The sequence below is a fragment of the Eretmochelys imbricata genome, chromosome 5, assembly GCF_965152235.1.
Source record: "Eretmochelys imbricata isolate rEreImb1 chromosome 5, rEreImb1.hap1, whole genome shotgun sequence".
In the NCBI taxonomy this organism is placed as follows: Eukaryota; Metazoa; Chordata; order Testudines; family Cheloniidae; genus Eretmochelys; species Eretmochelys imbricata.
Window position 1 is genome coordinate 4,595,955 of NC_135576.1, and position 21,099 is coordinate 4,617,053.

Sequence of the window (21,099 nt, forward strand, 5' to 3'; positions counted from 1 at the left end):
CAGAACAAAATAATTAGTGGGTGCTTAGCCCCCACCAGCAGCCAGCTGCCCCCCTCCCCCACCAGTGCCTCTCGCCTGCCTGTGCCCCGCTGATCAACTCCTCCCCCTTGCTCCCAGCACCTCCCACCCACCACAATCAGCTGTTCCACGGCGTGCGGGAGGCTCTAGTGCAGAGGAGGAGGAGCGGGAATGGGGCGCGCTCAGGGGAGGGGTCAGAACTGGGCAGGAAGAGGTGTGGCAGGTGTGGGGGCTTGGGGGAAGGGGTGGAGTGGGGGCAGGGCCTGATGCGGAGCGGGGGCAGGAAGAGGCGGGGAAGGGATGGGGGTTTGGGGGCTGGAGGCTGGTAGGGGCGGAGCCTGGGGCAGGGCGTGGGGGTTGAACACTCCCGGGGAGCTAGCAAACAGTGGAGTTTTGCAAGGGAGTTTAGAGAGGAAGAGAGAGAGACAGACACACCTAACAAATATTCTCTAACCTTAGGCCAATAAACCTCCCCTGCACTCCCAGTCTGAGAGCCTCTGTGCTGTTTAAGGAAGATGAAAGTCTCAGGGAAGGAAAGCATAAAGCTGGAGCGGAGTGAATTGATCCCACAGTTAGGACCCACCTTCCAGATGATGTCATGATATCCTCTTGCACTGAGGATACTCCTCTGGGGAAATGGACCCCAGTTACTAGGAAGAGACAGGAAATAGTAATGGGGCATTTGATTATAAGAATATCTATAGTTGGGTTTGTGATGATCGAGAGAACTGCCTGGTTAATTGCCTGCTGGGTACGAAGGTAGCGGACCTCTCAAGATATCTAGATAGTCTTATGTGCAGTGCTGGGGAGAAGCCCGTGGTCGTGGTACGTGTAGGTACCAGTGAGATAGGGAAAGGTAGGCTAGAGGTTCTGGAGGCCAAATTTAGGCTGCTGGGTAAGAGATTAAAGTCCAGGACCTCCATGGTAGCATTCTCTGAAATGCTCCCAGTTCCACGTGCAGGGCCAGTTAGACAGGCAGAATGGCAGGGTCTCAATGTGTGGCTGAGATGATGGTGTTCAGAGGAGGGATTTAGAAACTAGGGAACTTTTTGGGAAAGGAGGAGCCTATACAGGAAGGATGGGCTCCACCTAAACCAAAACAGAACCAGATTGCTGGCATGTCAAATTAAAAAGGTCACAGAGGTGTTTTTAAGCTAAGGACTGGGGTGAAGCCAACAAGCGCAGAGCAGCACATGCTTCAGACAGACACATCCCTTGGAGGAGGGTCTATTAATGGGGATTCTCTATCTCCTAGTAAAGAGGAGAGGATAGACGTTGATAAGGTAGAGGTAGAAACTGAAGAGAAACAATCAGATGAAAAAGTCATATTCAAATACATCACATGAAGACAGACAGCTAAATACTGACAAATTTTATAAATGCTTGTATACAAATGCTAGATGTCTAAATACTAAGATGGATGAACTTGAGTACCAGGTATTAAATGAGGATATTGATATGATAGACATCACAGAAACTTGGGGGAACAATGATAATCAGTGGGACACGGTAATACCAGGAATGACAGAGTAGGTTGTGCTGGCGGGGGAGTGGCACTATATGTGAAAGAAAGCATAGAATCAAATATAGTAAAAATCTTAAAATGATTCACCCTGTATCAGAATCATTATGGCTAGAAATTCCAGGCTTGATTAATAAAAGTATAGCAGTAGGAATATGATACTGACCATCTGACCAGGATGGCGACGGGGACTGTGAAATGCTCAAGCAGATTAGAGAGGCTACAAAAACAGAAAACGCAACAATAATGGGGGATTTCAACTATCCTCATATTGACTGGGTACATGTCACCTCAGGACGGGATGTAGAGATAGAATTTCTAGATACAGTTAGTGTCTGCTTCTTGGAGTAGCTAGTCCTGGAATCCACAAGGGGCGACCAATTTCGGAGTTAGTTCTAAGTGGTTCAACGGATGAATGTAACTGAACCGCTCAGTAATAGCGACCATAATATAATTAAATTAAGTATCCTTGTACAGGGGAAAATACCAAAGAAATCCACCACAGATTCAAAGAGGGGAACTACACAAAAATGAGGAAGCTAGTTAAAAGGAAATTAAAAGGAACAGTTACAACAGTGAAATACCTGCAAGTTGCATGGAAACTTTTTAAAAACAACATAATGCAGGGTCAAACTAAATGTATACCCCAAATAAAAAAAACAGTAAGAGGACCCAAAAAATGCCATCATGGCTTACACAGCTGAATAAAAGAAGCTGCTGGAGACAACAAGGCATCCTTTAAAAATTGAAGGTCAAATCCTACTGAGGAAAATTGAAAGAAGCAGAAACTCTAGCAAGTCAAGTGTAAAAATATAATTAGGTAGGCCAAAAAAGAATTTGAAGAGCAACTAGCAAAAGACAACAGCAGCAATTTTTAAGGAAGCAGAAGCAGGAAGCCTGCCAAAGAATCAGTGGGGCCACTGGACGGTCAAGGTGCTAAAGAAGCACTCAAGGAAGACAAGACTATTGTGGAGAAGCTAAATGAATTCTTTGCATCGATCTTCACAGCTGAGGATGTGAGGGAGATTCCCACACCTGAGCCATTATTTTAGGTGACACATCTGAGGAACTGTCCCAGATTGAGCTGTCAATAGAGGAGGTTTTGTAACAATTCGATAAATTAAATAGCAATAAGTCACCAGGACCAGATGGGATTCACCCAAGAGTTCTGAAGGAACGCAAATGTGAAATGGCAGAACTAATAACTATGGTATATAACCCATCGCTGAAATCAGACTCTGTACCAAACGACTGGCAGATAGCTAATACAATGCTAATTTTTACAAAAGGCTCCAGAGGTGATCCTGACAACTACAGACTGGTAAACTTACCTTCAGTACCGGGCAAACTAGTTGAAACTATAGTAAAGAACAGAATTGTCAGACACAGAGAAGAACACAGTGTGTTGGGGAAGAGCCAACATGGTTTTTGTAAAGGGAAATCCTGCCTCAATAGTCTATTAGAATTATTTGATGAGTTAACAAACATGCAGAGAAAGGTGACCCAGTGGATATAGTGCACTTGGACTTTCAGAATGATTTTGACAAGGTCCCTCGCCAAAGGCTCTTAAGCAAAATAAGGAGTTTTGGGATAAGAGGGAAGGTCCCCTTATGGATCAGTAATTGGTTAAAAGATAGTAAAAGGGTAGGAATAAATGGTCAGTTTTCACAAAATTGAGAGGTAAACAGCTGGGTGCCCCCAAAGGATCTGTACTGGGACCAGTGCTGTTCAACATATTCATAAATGATCTGGCAAAAAGGGGATAAACAGAGAAGTGGCAAAGTTTGCAGATAATACAAAATTACTCAAGATAGTTAAGTCCAAATCAGACTGAGAAGAGTTACAAAGGAATCTCACAAAACTGAGTGATTGGGCAACAAAATGACATATTAAATTCAATGTTGATAAATGCAAAGTAATACACACATATATATGACTATACATACAAAATGAAGGGGTTTAAATTAGCCGTTACCACTCAGGAAAGATCTTGGCATCACTGTGGATATTTCCCTGAAAACATCTGCTCAGTGTTCAGTGGCAGTGAAAAAAGGTAACAAAATGTTAGGAACCATTAGGAAAGGGATAGATAAAAAGAAAAAACCATAATGCTTCTGTATAAATCCATGGTACGCCCACCAGACAGGGAAACTGCCTCTCAAGTATCTGGCAACGATCACTGTTGGAAGACAGGATACTGGGCTAGATGAACCATTGGTCTGACCCAGTATGGCCGTTCTTATGGACATTTCCAATCTTAACCATCTGTGTGTGAAGCAAAACTTTAATTGCTCAGAAACCTCTGTCAGGGTGTCCCCCCCCACTCTGAACTCTGGGGTACAGATGTGGGGACCCACATGAAAGACCCCCTAAGTTTATATTCTACCAGCTTAGGTTAAAATTTACCCAATGCACAAATTCCTTTTGTTGTCCTTGGGTGGTATTGCTGCCACCACCAAGTGATTTACACAAAAATTCAGGGAAGGGTCACTTGGAATCCCTATCCCTGGAAAATATCCCCCCAAGCCTCTTCACCCCCTTTCCTGGGGAGACTTGAGAATAATATACCAACCAATTGGTTAACAATGTGAGCACAGACCAGACCCTTTGTCTTTAGGACATTGAAAATCAATTAGGTTCTTAAAAGAAGAACTTTATTTAGAAAGAACAAAATAAAAGAATCACACCTACAAAATCAGGATGGACGGTAAGTTTACAGGGTAATAAAAAGATTTAAACCACAGAGGATTCCCCTCTGGGCTCAGCTTCACAGTTACAAAAACAGGAATAAAACTACCTTGGTAGCATAGGAAAATTCACAAGCCCAAACAAAAGATAATCTAACGCATTTCTTTGCCCTACTTACAATTTTTGTAATTTTAGATGAATCCATTCCAGGTATATTTTCAGGAGATGTTGTACCTGAGTGGTCTCTCTCTCCATCCAGAGAGGGAACAAACAAAGAGAGCCACAAACAAATCCTCCCCCCGGCAGATTTGAAAGTATCTTCATTCCTCACTGGTCCTTCTGGTCAGGTGCCAATTTGGTTATTTGAGCTGATTAACCCCTTTCTGCAGGGGTTCTCAAACTGGGGGTTGGGACCCCCCAGGGGGTCACGAGGTTATTACATGGGGGGTCGCGAGCTGTCAGCCTCTACCCTAAACCCTGCTTTTCATCCAGCATTTATAATGGTGTTAAATATATAAAAAAGTGTTTTTAATTTATAAGAGGGGGTCACACTCAAAGGTTTGCTATGTGAAAGGGGTCACCAGTACAAAAGTTTGAGAACTACTGCCTTCCAGGTAAGGTGATTTAATATAGCTGCCAAGGAGGGATTTTTTGCTTCTGCATACATAAAGGCTGTTACCCTTCCCTCTATGTTTATGACACCTCCATCACCACAGCACCAACAGTTGACTTCCTAATGCTAAACTGAATAGCCGCCAACCTGTCACAGCCTAGGGTGGCCAGCTTCCAGATAGCAATAGGAACCTGCTTCTGGACTGATATGGCCTGTCTTATCTGAATATCCTGGCATTGAAGGGCTGGGGCCAGCTCCTCTGACAGTTCCAGGAAGTTGGCCTTACTCAGGCAAAAGTTCTGGACCCACTGCTTGTCCTTCCTCGTCTATATGGCAATGCAGTCCCACCACTGAGTGCTAATGGCCCTGCTCCAGAACTGCCAGCCAGGATAGGAGATTCCTCAGCCACGAAAATCTGCATGAGCTGTCTCCACTCCCCCATCACGATGCAGCCGCCATGATCTCCTTAGCAAAGCAAATTGCTGTCCCAAAGGCCCTCCACCACATCTCAGACCCTATAGCTCCCTCCTGTTCCCAAAATGAGAACTCCACAAATATCGAGGTTTGGTACAGGTCATTGTTGTGCGTGAGATCCATGCCTTTATGCCAGAACACAGACATAACCCTGTGGTGCAGGGTAAGGAGTTGCCAGGCTAATGCCACTCCTGCCCTCATGCTGAGAAAGGACAGACAATAACCTGTGGAGGATTTCACGGAGCAGCTCCCACTAGTGCAGCGCTCAGAACCAAGGGATGTGACCGCAGAAAGCCTAGAGCCCCTGTGCATGCAGTAACTCAAGTCTGGTTTGAGTTACCCTGTGCTGCGTGGAGACTCTCACTTGAGCTAGCCTTGGCTCCAGTGGAGACCCTCGTGTGTAGTAACTCAACTCCGTAGTGGAGGCACACCCAGCGATAGACAGCCACTGCCCCAAAGAGCTTGCAATCGAAATAGACCGGAGAGACAAAGGGTGGGAGGAAGAAAGTACTATTTGCCCACTTTACAGATCCACAGATTCCAAGGCAAGGGACCATTGTGATCATCTAGTCCAGGGGTAGCCAAACGACAGCTCGCAAGCCACATGCAGTTCTTTTACAGTTAAAGTGCAGCTCACGGAGTCCCCCCGGTCCCCCCCGATTCTCCGCCTACCAGACTGGTGGGGGGTGGGAAGCTCAGGGCTTCTGCCCTGCAGTGGGGTGGTGGGGCTAGAGGCTTCTGCCCAGCAGGGAGGGGTTCTCAAGGCTTCAGCCAGCAGGGAGTACCTGCTGGGGCTTGGGGCTTCAGCAGTTGTGGGGCAGGTGCCTCCCATGTGGGGCAGAAGCCCCAAGTCCCAGCTGGCACACCTGGCTCTCAAACTTCTGAAGATAATTCTATGCAGCTCAGAGGGTCAGTACATTTGGCTACCCCGATCTAGTCTGACCTCCTGTAGAACACAGGTCATAGAACTGCCCTACAATAATTCCTACAGCAGATCCTTTAGAAAAACATCCCATCTTGATTTAAAAATGGTCAGTGATGGAGAATCCACCACGATCCTTGGTAAATTGTTCCAGTAGTTAATTCCCCTCACTGTTAAATGTACACCTTATTTTCAGGCTGAATTTATCTAGCTGCAACTTCTAGCCTTTCTCTGCTAGATGGAAGAGCCCATTATTAAATATTTGTTCCTCATGTCAGTACCACAGACTGTCATCAAATTACCCCTTAACTTTCTCTTTGTTAAGCTAAACAGATTGAGTTACTTGAGACTGTCACTATCAGGCTTGTTTTCAAATCCTTTAATCGTTCCCGGGGCTGTTCTTTGAAGCCTCTCATTTATCAGCGTGCACCAGAACTGGACGCAGGATTCCAGCAGCAGTCGCACCAGTGCCAAATACAGAGGTAAAATCACCTCTCTGTTCCTACTCGAGATTCCCCTGTTGACGCACCCCAGGATCACATTAAGCCTTCGGGCCACAGCGCGGGATGTTAAGAGACAGAGAGAAAGTGATTTGCCAATGTCACACAGGGAGTCTGGCAGAGCTGGGAACCAATCCCAAACACCACAATGAAAACCACAACCAGCTAACTCCAGGTAAAAGGTGTTAACCTGCATCTGGAACAAAGATCATGGTTAGGTCAGGATTAGCTCTCAGTGTTTGAGGATTAGCTCTCATGTGTTAGCTAACTCCATCCTCTCTTCCTTATCTAGAAGAATCCTTAGCTATGTTATTTCAGCACGTCATTAGCTTCATTTCTCCACCACCTCTGCCATAACCATCTGAAGAAGAAGCTGGATAACACAGAGGGCCAAACCAAACCAATTTGGGGAATGGGTGGTTACTAAAAAAAGTTGAACAGGGAGGGAGCTACCTGCTGAGCAAAGAACAGGAGTGGGTGACCCCTGGAAAACACAAGACAGTCTGTTCTACCAGAGGGATAGATTGTACCACGAAGGCGCAGGCTGTGTGCAGGTTGAGCAAAGCCACACTATTGCAGGGATAGTACCACTGTGTGTGAGTGAACCCACTGCCACTCTCCTGGCGGGGAACAGTGGGTGCTCTCCTCTGCAGCTGGCCAGCTGTTGGATGGTGTGGGGGAGGAGGTCCTAGCCCCTCTTTCTTCCCTCCCTGTTAGGAGGGAGCAGTCCATATTCAGGTGAGCGCAGGGACTACAAAGGTGTCTGACTCCTATATATGGGGAGCAAGGGATGGAGAAGGCTGCTTGGACTCTCCTCTCAGTGGTGCATCTGTACAAAGACTAAGTGAACTCTCCTAGACAGGGAGGAAGAGAACACAGGAAAGGCCAGATCCTACAGACCTTACTCACGTAACGACTCCAATTGGCTGCATTAGGAATGCTGCCTGAGCAAGGACTAAAAGCCTCGGGATTGGGCCAGAAATATATGATGTTAATCAAGTTGTGACACATGTTCATTGCATAGTTAATTGCAAGATATTGTATATTTCACAGTAACTCCAGTGGGAACAATGGCCGTTACTCAAGACCTGGTGTTAACTCGACATTATCTCCCAATAATGGCAATTAACTCTCATCCTCACTGTTTGTAGAGGTTATGAGTGGTCTCACCATAGGCAGGATTCTTGGCCATAATCCATGACCGCAAGACTCAGCCTGTGCTTTTTATTTTTTTGCCTTACGCAAAATAAAAAACGGAACATTTGAAGCTAATGAACACAGAGGGAATATAAGGGGAAACTGTGATCAAACTATAGAAGCTGAGTGCGTGATCCATATATTATTTCAGCATTGTGTCACGTTCATGGGCAGAATCTGAATCTAAGAATTAAATTGCCTAAAGTTAGACTGCAGTAGAATATAAATAATTATTCTAAATGGTCTGGAAAGCTTTGTATTAACTTGCAGTATGTGTTCATCACATACATACACAAAAGATGGGCTGCATTCTATCTATGCCTGTGATAGATAGCTTCCCTACATTTTATATCTGAGGTGGTTTAATGTTCTTCACAGCCACTCATCGTCACTCGTAGAATCATAGAAAAGTAGGGCTGGATGGGACCTTGAGAAGTTATCACGTCCGGCAGCCCACTGCGCTGTCTCAGGACCAAGTAAACCTAGACCATCCATGACAGGTGTTTGTCCAACGTGTTATTAAAAGCCTCCAATGGCAGGGATTCCACTACCTACCTTGGAAGCCTATTCCAGAATTTAACTCCTCTTATAGGTAGAAAGCTTTTCCTGATATCTAACCTAAATCTCCATTGCTGCAGATTAAGCCCTTCTTGTCCCGCCTTCTGTGGACATGGAGAACAATTGATCACTGTCCTTTTCATAATAGCCCTTAACATATTTGAAGACTGTTATCAGATCCCCGCAATCAGTCTGTTCTTCTCAAGACTAAGCATGCCCACTTTTTTTTTAACTTTTTCTCATAGGTCAGGTTTTCTAAACCTTTGATACATTTTATTGCTTTCCTCTGGACTCTCTCCAATTTGTCCACAGCTTTCCTAAAGTCTGGCAGCCAGAATTGGTCATAGTGCCCCAGCTGAGGCCTCACCAGTGCTGAGGAGGGTGGGACAATGACCTCCCGAGTCTTACATACAACACACTTGTTCATACACCCAGTATATTCGCCTTTTTCGCAGCTGCATCATATTGTTGACTCATTCAGTTTCTGATCCACTATAACCCCCAGATCCTTTTCAGCAGTTCTACCTACTAGACAGTTAGTCCCCTTTGTGTAGTTGTGCATTTGATTTTTCCTTCCTAAGTGAAGTAGTTTGCATTTGTCTTTATTGAATTTCATCTTGCTGCACTCAAACCAATTCTCTAATTTGTCAAAGTTGTTCTGGATTCTAATCCTGTCCTCCAAAGTGCTTACAACCCCTCCCAACTTGGTGTCATCTGCAAATTTGAAAACCACTCTCTCTCTTCCATTATCCAAGTCATTCATGAAAATATTAACTAGTACCAGACCCAGGAGTGATCCCTGCGGACCCAACTAGTTACACCATCCTAGTTTCATAGGGAACCATTGATACTGAGTCTGGTCTTTCAACCAGTTGTGCACCCACCTTACAATAATTTAATCTAGAACATATTTTCCTGGTTTGCTTATCAGAATGCCATGTGGGACTGTCAAAAGCCTTACAAAAAACAAGATATATCAAATTTACTGCTTCCCCCCATCTACTAGTAATCCTGTCAATGAAGGAAATTAGGTTGTTTTGGCATGAATTGTTCTTGACAAATACATGCTGACTATTGTTTATAACCCTATTTTCCTCCAGGTGCTTGCAAACTTTTTAATCAGTGCCAACTGGCAGAGGGCCCACCATACTGTAACAAACATCAGGCCTGACACAGTCATTGTCCCAACACTCCATTGTCACAATATGTGTCTTAAAGGTGCCATGTAAGGTATCACATGTAAACTGGTGACACACTGGTCCTAAAAAATCACTGTGTACAAAGGGTTATAAATGTGCGTTGGAAATATGTTCTTAAAATATGCTTGGGAGGCAGAGCATGAACCCAGCCTGCCCTAGACAAAGGAATGTGTATTTACCTGTCTGAGCAGCTTAGTTGCAGGCAGAAGACAATAGAAGTACATTTACATATAAGGTAAACACAGCCATCAAGCTAAATGAGAGGGAGAGAAGACCGTTTAACAGTCATGCCAGGGGACAGAATCTTCACCCCAGGAAGCCTTCCTGACTCTTGAGGCAGAGACAATGGGCTTTGAGTAATATAGAAGAGAAAAAAGACCTTTTAATAAGGGGACAGCACCCAATGAGCCTATGAAAGCTGGATCTTCTTTGCCTGAAAGACAAGAGTTTGTGGAGACTTAATGTAAGTGAGAAATCTGTTTAGACAGAGATTGTAACTTGCTGACATTAAGGTTTAGTCTCTAGAAAGAGTGTTTAGTTTGTAACCACACCTGTCTTCCCTTTGTACTTACTATCACTTACATCTCTGTTCTTTGTAAATAAACTCATTCTTGTTTTGTTACAAAACTATCTCAGAGCAGTGTATTAAACTGGGGTGGGGGAGGGTCAGTCCTCCATGACCCAAGGCTTTGGCACATGTTCTCTCCTTCTGGAGCAGCAAACTTAATAACTTCTGTGAGTGCCCAGTGAGAGGGATTGGACATAGCAGGAAGACATTGCTAGGGAACTCAGGAATTGGGGGTCCCTGATTGTTACCTACAAGGCCAGGTTTGGGGTAACAGAGTCCCGAAGAGTTTGCTGGCAAGGCAGACAAGCTATGTGTCAGGAGCTGACACAGCACAACAGCCACGAAACTCTCTCTTGCTGAGGCTGAGAGGGGTAACGCAGGAGCTCACAATTCTGGTTACCCCGAGCAGAATGTCGCAAATGCACCAGCAAAATGCCTGGGACAAGCACTGAAGAATGTTGGACATGTGAAGCAGGTGAAATGTAAACAAGGCTACGAACTTTCCAACTGTAAAGACCAACTGATGCGAGCTCCCAAACACAGGGCTAGTCTTCATTTGTCAGTGCGGCGGTGGAGAAGAAAGAGCTATTTCAGTTCTTCTGCTATAAATGTCAATCGCACATGCAGCTGGCAGTCATTCTGCAGTGTGTGGTCTGAGTGGGCAGAAAGCATTTTTATTAAAACAAGATTATTTTTAACAGTATCAGCACAGAAGTCCCCAAGCATTCCCAGGGCAACCACAGAGTACTGTCACAGATACTTCTACAGCTTCTTAAAGCTACACAGTGCCTTACAAAACACATGAGATCAGATCCTCAGCTGGTACAAATCAGTATAGCGCCACAAGTTAATGGAGTTAAGAATTTTTACACCAGCTGAGCACTTGGCCGCATGGTTTAGGCAGGTCCCTTTACCCAAGGAATTTAAGAGTTTGGCCCTACAACTATGCAACTAGTTCCATTTATTGTATCAGTAGTTCTGTTTGCATATTGATGAGGGTTACATGAGCAGGCTACAAATTTATTTCATGAACATAGAGATACTCTGCATTAGCACTCAGCTATTCTCTCTAACACAAAGGCAGCTGTTCCTGATCATACCAGCCAGCAGTTTGTTGCTCAAATAGTGGATGTAGCACATCATTCTCTCTTAGGCCTGAACCCAGAAACTCTAGGCATCCTTCTGCTCTCACGCTGGTGTAAATCAGGAGTAACTCCACTGACTTCAATGGAGTCACACAGTTGTGTGTGATCAGACTCTGGCCTTCTATCTCCATAAACCCACAATGGCTGAAATAGTTTGTTCTGTTATTAGAATCTTTGGTTCAGTCCAAAAGGGTGTCACAGAACAGCCACGGCGTACCCCAAAGCAGTCAATAGCCATGTTCCTCTTTGAAGCAGACCAGCAGGCTGCAGTGACTATCCCAACCAACACTTTGCTGAATGTATGCTCAACAGCCTGCTCCTCTCTGGTAAGGGTTAGGATGACTGCAAATGACTATTTTATGCAAATTAGGTCTGATGTTTGAACTCATGACAAGTTGCCAACATGGCCCTTAACCAGGCAAAGTTTGACTGCTACAGCGTAACCCATCACAAAAAATATGTGCTACTTTCTCTTTGCCAGCAATGATAAAACTCTGCGTCCAGTGGCTTCTAGAAATTGCTCAAGGACCCACTGTGGTCTCCTTAACCAGCATGTACGCACTGACTCCAAATGTGGCTGTCCGGATGACTGACAGAGGAATTGCATTGTCATTTAATATTAAAATTGATGCCCACTTACTGCACAGTGAGGTCTGCCAAAAGCTACAATCTATCAATGAGGTGATAAAAGCTACCGGGACATTTTGTCAGACAGCTGTCGCTGTATCGTTTTGCAGCCGAGAACTGATGTTCGGTGTAACATTTCATTTTGTGTGGGAGCATTGCTCTTCATTAATACACTTGCCATCATAGAATGAGTTACACCTTCCTGTGTTCCCACTAGTCAAAATCCAGGCCTGCTTCTATCTATGTAGGCATTAATTCCTCACTCATTACCATGGAGCGTGATCTCCAGCAACAGTTTAATAAAATTATACTTATTAATCACGCAGCACCTAACAATTAAGTTAACCCTCATAACTCTCCTGGAAAACAGAGAACTCGCAGTATTCCCATCTTACTAATAGGAAAACCTACATACAGGGAGTTTAAGTGACTTGCCCAAGGTTACAAAGCAAATCAGAGGCACAGCCATAATTAGAACTCAGGACGTCCTTAGATCCCTTTCATTAATTAATTAATTCATTAATTGGGTATTATCTGGTTCCAATCCCCAAGAGGCAGTGTGCCATACTCAGTCTAATATCCCACACTGCCTCTTGGGGATTGGAACCATATAATACCCAATTAATGAATTAAGGCCTGCAGTTCAAAAAGCCAGCATTGAATAATGGGGGTCTAATAAAAAACATAGCAATATTCTCAAGCGAGATGTATTTGCAATCTAAGGATGAAACACCAATGACATCTATGGAGTTACACCAGATTAATTTGGCTCAAGATAACAAGCAAGTACCATTCTTCTCCCGATCACACCAGTGCAAATCTGGAATAACCTTAATAATGAAGTTACTCTGGATTTACACTGGTGTGACAGCAAAATTCAATCCTTCATGTTAACAATAACAGCAGGGGAAATAGTTATTCTCCAAGACCAGTTACTGAATGCACTGCTAAAGCAACTGGTCACTGCTAAACGTGGCAGATGAAAGCAGGAGGGTTTGAAGCAGAAACACAAGGGATCCCCCCTGCCCACACTTCCCTTGGCTGCTTTAATAGGGTTGGAAATGAGAACAGTCAAAATTACAGGACCCCACCTGAGGGGCCATAGGCATGACTCAGGAGCAGGGAGGGATAAATCACGCAGTGCAGGTGGAGTGGAGTGGAGGGGGTGAGGCAGAAGTGAGAAGGCCAGCAGACAGGCTGGCAGGGGCTAGGTTTGAAGGTGAGAACAAGGCACTTGGATTTGATACAGGAGGTGAAAGGCAGAAAGTGGAGGGGTCTGAAGAGCAGATGAAGTGGCAGGTGAAACAGGATTTTAGCAAGAGAATTTTGGATAGACAGATTTGGGGGGGGGGGAGTTAAGGGGGCAGGACTCCACGGAGAAGGTGAGGCAAAAGATAATCAGGGTCAGGAGCAGGATCTTAATGGTGGGACCAGCCAGAAAGGACACACTCTCCGACCTCTAAGGCTGCAAGTCTGTCATGGAGGTCACAGAAGTCACGGATTCTGTGACTTTGTGTGACCTCCATGACTTCTGCAGCGGCTGGTGCTGGCTCAGGGACTGCCCTGGGCCAGCAGCAGCAGTTTGCGTGTGTGGGAGGGGGCTCAGGACCAAGGGCAGGAGATTGGGGAGTGGGGGGGTGACGCTTACCTGGGGTGGGGGGCTCCCTGGCTCCTACTGGCGTGGCCCCCCTGCAGCTCCTAGGCAGCGGAGGGGCAGGAAGGACTTCGCATCGCGCATTGCCCGCCTCTGCAGGCCCCGCCCCCACAGCTCCCATTGGCTGTGGTTCCCAGCCAATGGGAACTACGACAGACAGTGCTTGTGGCGGGAGCAGCGGAGCCCCTGCCTCCTCTGCCTAGGAGCTGCAGGGACATGGAGCTGGGTAGGAAGCCCCTGCCAGCCCTCTCCCCAAGCATCAGCGGGGTCCCAGGTTTCCCCCTCTCCCCCAGCATTAGCAGGGGTCCCGGGCCACCTCCCCCAGCACCTGCAACACCCCCGCCCAAGTTTTAGTCACAGCGGGTATTTTTAGTAAAAGTCATGGAGAGGTCATGGGTCGTGAATTTTTGGTTTTGGCTCGTGACCTGTCCATGACTTTTACTCAAAATACCCGTGACTAAAACGTAGCCTAACCAATCACTGTAACAGGCTGAACCATGAGCCCCAGCAGGAATTTTGGCAATTAATTGATCTTTGACTGTTAGCGGTAAATATGCCCAATGGCCTGTGATGGGATGTTTGATGGGGTGGGATCTGAGTTACTACAGAAAATCCTTTCCTGGGTTTCTGGCTGGTGAGTCTTGCTCATATGCTCAGGGTTCAGCTGATCGCCATATTTGGGGTCGGGAACGAATTTTCCTCCAGAGCAGATTGGAAGAGGCCCAGGGGGTTTTCACCTTCCTCTGCAGCATGGGGCATGGGTCACTTGCTGGAGGATTCTCTGCACCTTGAAGTCTTTAAACCATGATTTGAGGACATCAATAGCTCAGACATAGGTCAGGAGTTTGTTACAGGAGTGGGTGGGTGAGATTCCATGGCCTGCGTTGTGCAGGAGGTCGGACTAGACGATCAGAATGGTCCGTTCTGACTTTAAATTCTATGAGTCTATGAATGCTCAGCACATGGGGGGAAACAGGGAGTTCAGGCCCATCTTGAATTAACACTATGGGACAAGTGACAATTGTGACCCTACACCCCATATTCTTCATAGAAATATTGTTCTTATATGATTTTGGCATAACTAAGATGTGGTTTATGCAAGATGGGAGGTATCATGGGAAAGGTTCTGATTTACTGAATATGATTATCCTATCTGTATGCATGTATCATTGCTGTTTCTGAAGTTAGGCATATTAACTCAGCACTTAAGATATTTTGTTCTCACTGCCAGCCAGCTCTGCAGACTTACCCTGGCATCTGGGAGTCAAGGGTGGTTCTTGCCTTATCAACGATCATCATTGGCAATAAAGATTCTGTAGACCCTATGAGCACCCACTGTCTTCCAAATCTGTCTTCAGTGACGTCTGCGCAATCCCACTGCTTTTACCAGAGTTGCACGAGTCTAACCCCTTGGAACTTAGTAAACAATTCTGTTACTGATGTACAAGAAATAATAGACAGCAGCTCACTCTCCCAGAGCTATGTTGGCTCTGCAGGGCTCTCAGGAAGAAAGAGAAGTCATTTTTGTCACTCAAGTCAGCAGATCTGACTCTGATATGCACAGGAAGTAGAACTGCTAAGTAAGAAGGTGCCGGTTTTGCCTAGTCACTACCTAAAACTGAGCTGTAGAGAACACGGAAACTGAAATACATTCTATTCTCAAGCTGGCATCAGCGTAAACTAACAAATTCATCTAGCCCTGTGAGAGACTGGGATCCAGTAAATAGCTTTAAAGGGAAATTATTTCAGACATGATTTCATGTCCAGAAACACAAATAGCTGGAGTAGGTCATAAGAACATCAGAATGGCCATACTGGATCAGATCAATGGTCCATCTAGCCCAGTATCCTGTCTTCTGATAGTGGCCAGTGCCATTTGCTTCAGAGGGAACGAACAGAACAGGGAATCATTGAGTGATCCATCCCCTGCTGTCAGTTCCCAGATTCTGACAGTCAGAGGCTAGGGACACCCAGAGGATAGGGTTGCATCCTTGACCATCCTAGCTAATAGCCATTGATGGACCTATCCTCCATGAACTTATCAAATTCCTTTTTGAACCCTGTTATAGTTTTCATCCTCACATCAGAGGGATAACTACCAGGGAGGGAGAGGAGTTATTCAAGTTAAATGTCAATATGGATACAAGAACAAATGGATATAAACTGTCCCTCAACAAGTTTAGGCTTGAAATTAGACAAAGGTTTCTAATTATCAGAGAACGGAAGTTCTGGAACAGCCTTCCAAGGGGAGCAGTGGGAGAAAAACCTAACTTGTTTCAAGACTGAGCTTGATAAGTTTATGGAGAGGATGGTATGGTATGACAAGATTGCCTACAATGGCATGGAGCCGATCTGCAACTGCTAGAAGCAAATATCTCCAATGGCTGGTGATGGAAAACTAGATGGGGAGAGCTCTGAGTTATTACAGAGAATTCTTTTACAGATGTCTGGCTGTTGAGTCTTGCTGACATGCTTAGGGTCTAACTGATTGCCATATTTGGGGCCAGGAAGGAATTTCCCCCTGGGTAGGATAGGCCGAGACCTGGGGGTGGGGTTTGCCTTCTTCTGCAGCATAAGGCACGGGTCACTTGCAGGTTTAAACTAGTGTAAATGGTGGATTCTCTGTAGCTTCAAGTCTTTAAATCATGATTGGAGGATGTCAGTAACTCAGCCAGAAGTTAGGGGTCAATTACAGGAGTAGGTGGGTGAGTTCTGTGGCCTGCGATATGCAGGTCAGACTAGATGATCATGTTGGTCCCTTTTGTCCTTGAAGTCTATGAGTCTAACATCCTCTGGCAAGGAGTTCCACAAGTTCACTGTGCATTGTGTGAAGAAATACTTCCTTTTGTTTGTGTTAAACCTGCTGCCTGTTAATTTCATTTGGTGACCCCTAGATCTTGTGTTATGTGAAAGAGTAAATAACACTTCCTTATTTACTTTCTCCACACTGGTCATGATTTTATAGACCTCTATCATATCCCCCCTTAGTTATCTCTTTTCCAAGCGGAAAATTCCAGTCTTTTTAATCTCTCCTCACATGGAAGCTGTTCTATACCCTTAATCATTTTGTTGCCTTTCTCTGCACCTTTTCCAATTCCAATATATCTTCAGAAATCACTCTCTTTTATACCAAACATCTTCTGTTCTATTTTCAACCTTCTCACCCTCCCTTGAAGTGGCTGGCATTTTCTACTGCATCTTAAGGCCCTGGAACTGCAAAGTGAACTCATCTTCTTTAAGAGGTGGAAGGTCATGCTTTAAAAAGGTGGCAGGCTTTCCCCAGTCCCTCCATTGCAGAGCAATGGGGCCAAGGTTTGCTCTCACTTATACCTATGCATCCCTATGGACACCAATGAGGCAGCAAAGTGTAACTGAGAAAAGGGCTTGGCCCATGATCTGCAACGCATGCAGCCTCTGCTGTCCTGAAGTGCAGCTTTGAGAAAAGCTGGTTTTCTTCAGGACTTGAGAACCTAAGATCTCTAAGCACGGTTTACGCAATACTTGTGCCGTCGGCTCTTCTGTCAGCTCAGTAAGAGTCAAGGATAAGCAGGGAGATAAGCTATAGGAACAAAGCAGCTATCTGGTAACTCAGCAACAAAGAATGAAATCGATACAGAAATGAAAGGTGAAGACTGATTTAATACCGAGCTGCCCTTTATGTCTCGACATATCTCTTACTGCCCAGCTTCCACCACCCTGTGATGGATATTTTTTTTTAAATCTCCTACACTGAACCAGAACTCTGACAAATCCAAGGAGGATTTCAAATCAGCACAGGCGACAGATCAGAGATGCAATAAATTTAGCAACTGACTGTGCATGTAACCGCTAGACGCTGTCTGTGCATTTTAAAACTCAAATGGGCTTTTCAGCCAGTTTCCCTTCTGAATGTCACTCGCCTTGGCCAAATATTTGTATAATTTTTAGTCCAAGTCCGCCCCACACACACACACTCAAACACACACACCTGCCCACGAAAGCTCATGCTCAAATAAATTTGTTAGTCTCTAAGGTGCCACAAGTACTCCTGTTCTTTTTACACCTGCCTAAGGCTCTGGGAGGGAGTTTGGGTGCGGGAAGGGTGCGGGCTCCTGGAGGGAGTTTGGGTGCTGCGTTCAGGCTATGGGCTGGGGCAGGGGGTTGGGATGTGGGGGGGCGGGCTCTGGGAGGGAGTTTGGGGGGGGTGCAGGATCTTGGAGGGAGTTTGGGTGCTGGGTGCAGGCTCTGGTCTGGGGAAGGGGGTTTGGGTGCAGGAGGGGGTGGGGGGTGAGGGGTTGGGCTCTGAGAGGGAGTTTGGGTGTGGGAGGGGTGCGGGCTCTGGAAGTGAGTTTGGGTACGGGGTGTGGGCTCTGGGCTGGGGCAGGGGGTTGGGGTGAAGGAGGGGTGCGAGCTCTGGGAGGAAGTTTGGGTGCGGGGTGCAGGCTCTGGGCTGGGGCAGCAGGTTGGGGTGCGGGAGAGGGTGAGGGGTGCTGCACTTACATTGGGCGGCTCCCGAAAGCGACCCGCATGCCCCTCTGGCAGCGGCTCCTAAGCGGGGGGCCCGAGGGATCTCTGTGTGCCGCTGCCCGCAGGCACTGCCCTCACAGCTCCCATTGGCCATAGTTCCCGGCCAATGGGAGCTGCGGAGTCTGCACTCAGGGTGGGGGCAGTGAGCAGGGACAGCGCACAGAGATACCCTCCGACCCAGGCCGCAGGGATGTGCCGGCCGCTTCCAGGAGTGGCACAGAGCGAGGGCAGGCAGGAAGCTGCCTTAGCCCAGCTACGCTGCCGGTGGTCGCAGTGGCAGCTGGGGGCCCCCGGGCCCTTTTAAATCACCCGGGGGTGGCAGGCGGGGCCAGGAATCGCTCTGGGAGAAGTGCGCGGGGGCAGCAGGTGGGACCGGGGGAGAGACCCGGGCCCGTGCATTGGTGGAGCTGGGCCCCCAGGCCGTGAATATTCCTGGAGCATGGGCATCAGGGGCCCATATAACTTGCCACCCCTGAGTGCTGCAGCAGGTGATGATGGTGGCTCAGTAAGCCATGCTTCTCTCTAGGCTGGATTCTGATCTCACATGGCACCCCAGTGTAACTCCATTGAATTCCCCTGCTTTACACCTGTGCAAGTGAGATTAGAATCGGACCCAGTGAGTCAGTACCAAGCCAATACCCCAGCGGAGATGCTGTCTCAGCAGTCTCATTCAGACAGGATGAGGAACTGAGATCCTGATTGCTTGTATTCTCTAAAGATCCCAGATACGTTTTTTTTCCCCTCAAGAATATGGTTGTTCATTTTGGCCAATTTCCAGCTTGAGTAACTAATTTCTGCCAACCTGATTTCTCCCTGACATTTCAAATCAGTATGGGATTCCCCTTCACTTCACGGTCCTAACCTGTTGTGTTGCTGTGTGCTGTTAAATAGCTGCTGTTTTCCACCCCAGAGATGGCTAGAGTCCAGTTTGCTAAATTGATTCTTACAGGTTAGACTGATTCTTACAGGTTATCTGTAAAACAGTTTGTTACATTTGCAACATGCTTTGGAATAAGATGTGTTACCATTAATGGTAAGTTCATATTTTTCACACATCTCTTCACTAACAGATTCCTGCTTGCCTTACAGTTCAGTACTAAATTGAGTTCGTTGCCTGTCAGCCCCCAGAGGATGTGGAAGGCAAACTGATTTCTCATATATATATCAGTCTAAATATATATATATTTAAAAGTAGTCTCAGAAATATACATGGTATCCCTACATTTTTGTTAGGGACATAATTTTGTTCCATTAGACTGTCAGATGGGATATGCTATGAAGCAAGGATTCAGGGAAGAAAAATGGAAGAACGGGTAGGAATGAAAGTAAATCTAAGTACTTTGTTGAACCACCACTTCAAAACCTACATCAGTGCAAAATCGTTTTGACATGACTTGTGCCATTCATCATTAAAAACAGCTCATCAGAGGAAGGCTCCTTCATGAAAAATGAGGTTTCCAAGCAGCTCCTGCTAGTATCTAAACAGAGCTCTGACTGGCTATGTCTACACTGCCCACTAAGCCTGGGTTCTGACTCAGGTTTGAGCCCAAGTTCCCCTTCTGTCCACACACAAATCAGTCTGACTTGGGTCAGCGAGCACTCAGGACCCAAGTCCTTGGACTCTGCTGTGGGGAGGGTGGGTCAGAGCCCAGGTCTGACTGTGACTTGGGTCCAAGCCCTGTCACTTTGCAGTGTGGACGCAGCTCAAGGCACAGACCAGAATCAGAAAGTGGGTGTAGTGCAGTATGGATCTGCTATTGTGGCTGTGAGACTTGGGTCCAGCAACAGTAAACCCAGGTTTAAACTGCAGTGTGGACACTCAAACACAGGCTTGGAAACACTGAATCCATAAGCCCAGGTCTCCAGACGTGGAATACAATGCAGTGTAGACATACCATTAGTATAAAGCAAAGGGTGGCTTTTCTCAGCCCCGGTGCAGTATTGTAGACTTCTGGAGGCAGATTCTGAGCTGTGGTAAACTCTTGTAATGCCACAGAAGTCAGAGCTCAATGACTCAGCTGAGGATCTAGCATGTAACATTTTCTTGCTGCTCGCTAACCTCCTAACATTTCATTGCATTTACAGCATTCTGACCTATCTTAAAGTAGCATCACCGGTTTCACAGCCCCTTTCTGGGGCAGGGATGGGGCACTGCTTTGATGATGTCTGCAGCAAGATTCATCAGAGCATGTCAGGTGTAGACATGCAGAGCCACAGATGTTAGGTCTGGACTCTGCCTAAAGAACTAGAGTCTTCCCAGCCTCCTCCCCAAGGAGCCACCTGCTGAGGGGGAGAGAATTTCAGTGTCTGACCACTGGGAGGGGGCCCAAAGCTTGTGGAGTCCGGAGCAGGTGCTATGATAAAAGCGAGTGCACTGGACACAGAGAGCTGCGTGGGTATAACCCAGGACAGCATTAACCCAAGGGATGGAGCCTTGACCTTAATACTCCAGCTGCCATACCCTAATCCTGAACTCATAATACTCTGCTCTGCCTCTTCGTTCTGTCCAGCAAGCATGGCCTTGAGTTATCACGAGCCGCAGCCCCTAGTTTAAAAACAGGCTTCTGCTCCAAAAGCGTATTGGCCAAGGGAGTCCAAGCTAATCTCAGAGGGTTTGTCTTCACCGCATTGTAAACCCGGGTCTGTGGGACCCACGCTTGCGGACCCGGTGTTTCCAAGCCCATGGGCGGTAAACTGGGTTTAGAACTGCTGGACCCAGGTCTCACTGCCACGTTGCACTAAGCAGACCTTCTGACTCAGGCATAGACGACTTGTTCTTCCTGATATTGGGGGGGAGGGAGGCACAATGTAAAGGGGGGGACGTGACTGTACAACATGTTGCCTCTGGGAGGAACTTCCAGCCCCACCTCCACCTCCCTGGGCCAGGGCCACCAATCCCACCAGCTCC

The 21,099-nt window shown here is 46.5% G+C and overlaps 1 protein-coding gene across 1 annotated transcript in view; it reads right to left on the bottom strand.

Moving 5' to 3' along the window:
• DNAI1 (dynein axonemal intermediate chain 1) overlaps positions 1–21,099 on the bottom strand; it is a 244,280-nt gene that overhangs the window by 82,408 nt on the left and 140,773 nt on the right. The window lies entirely within an intron of this gene.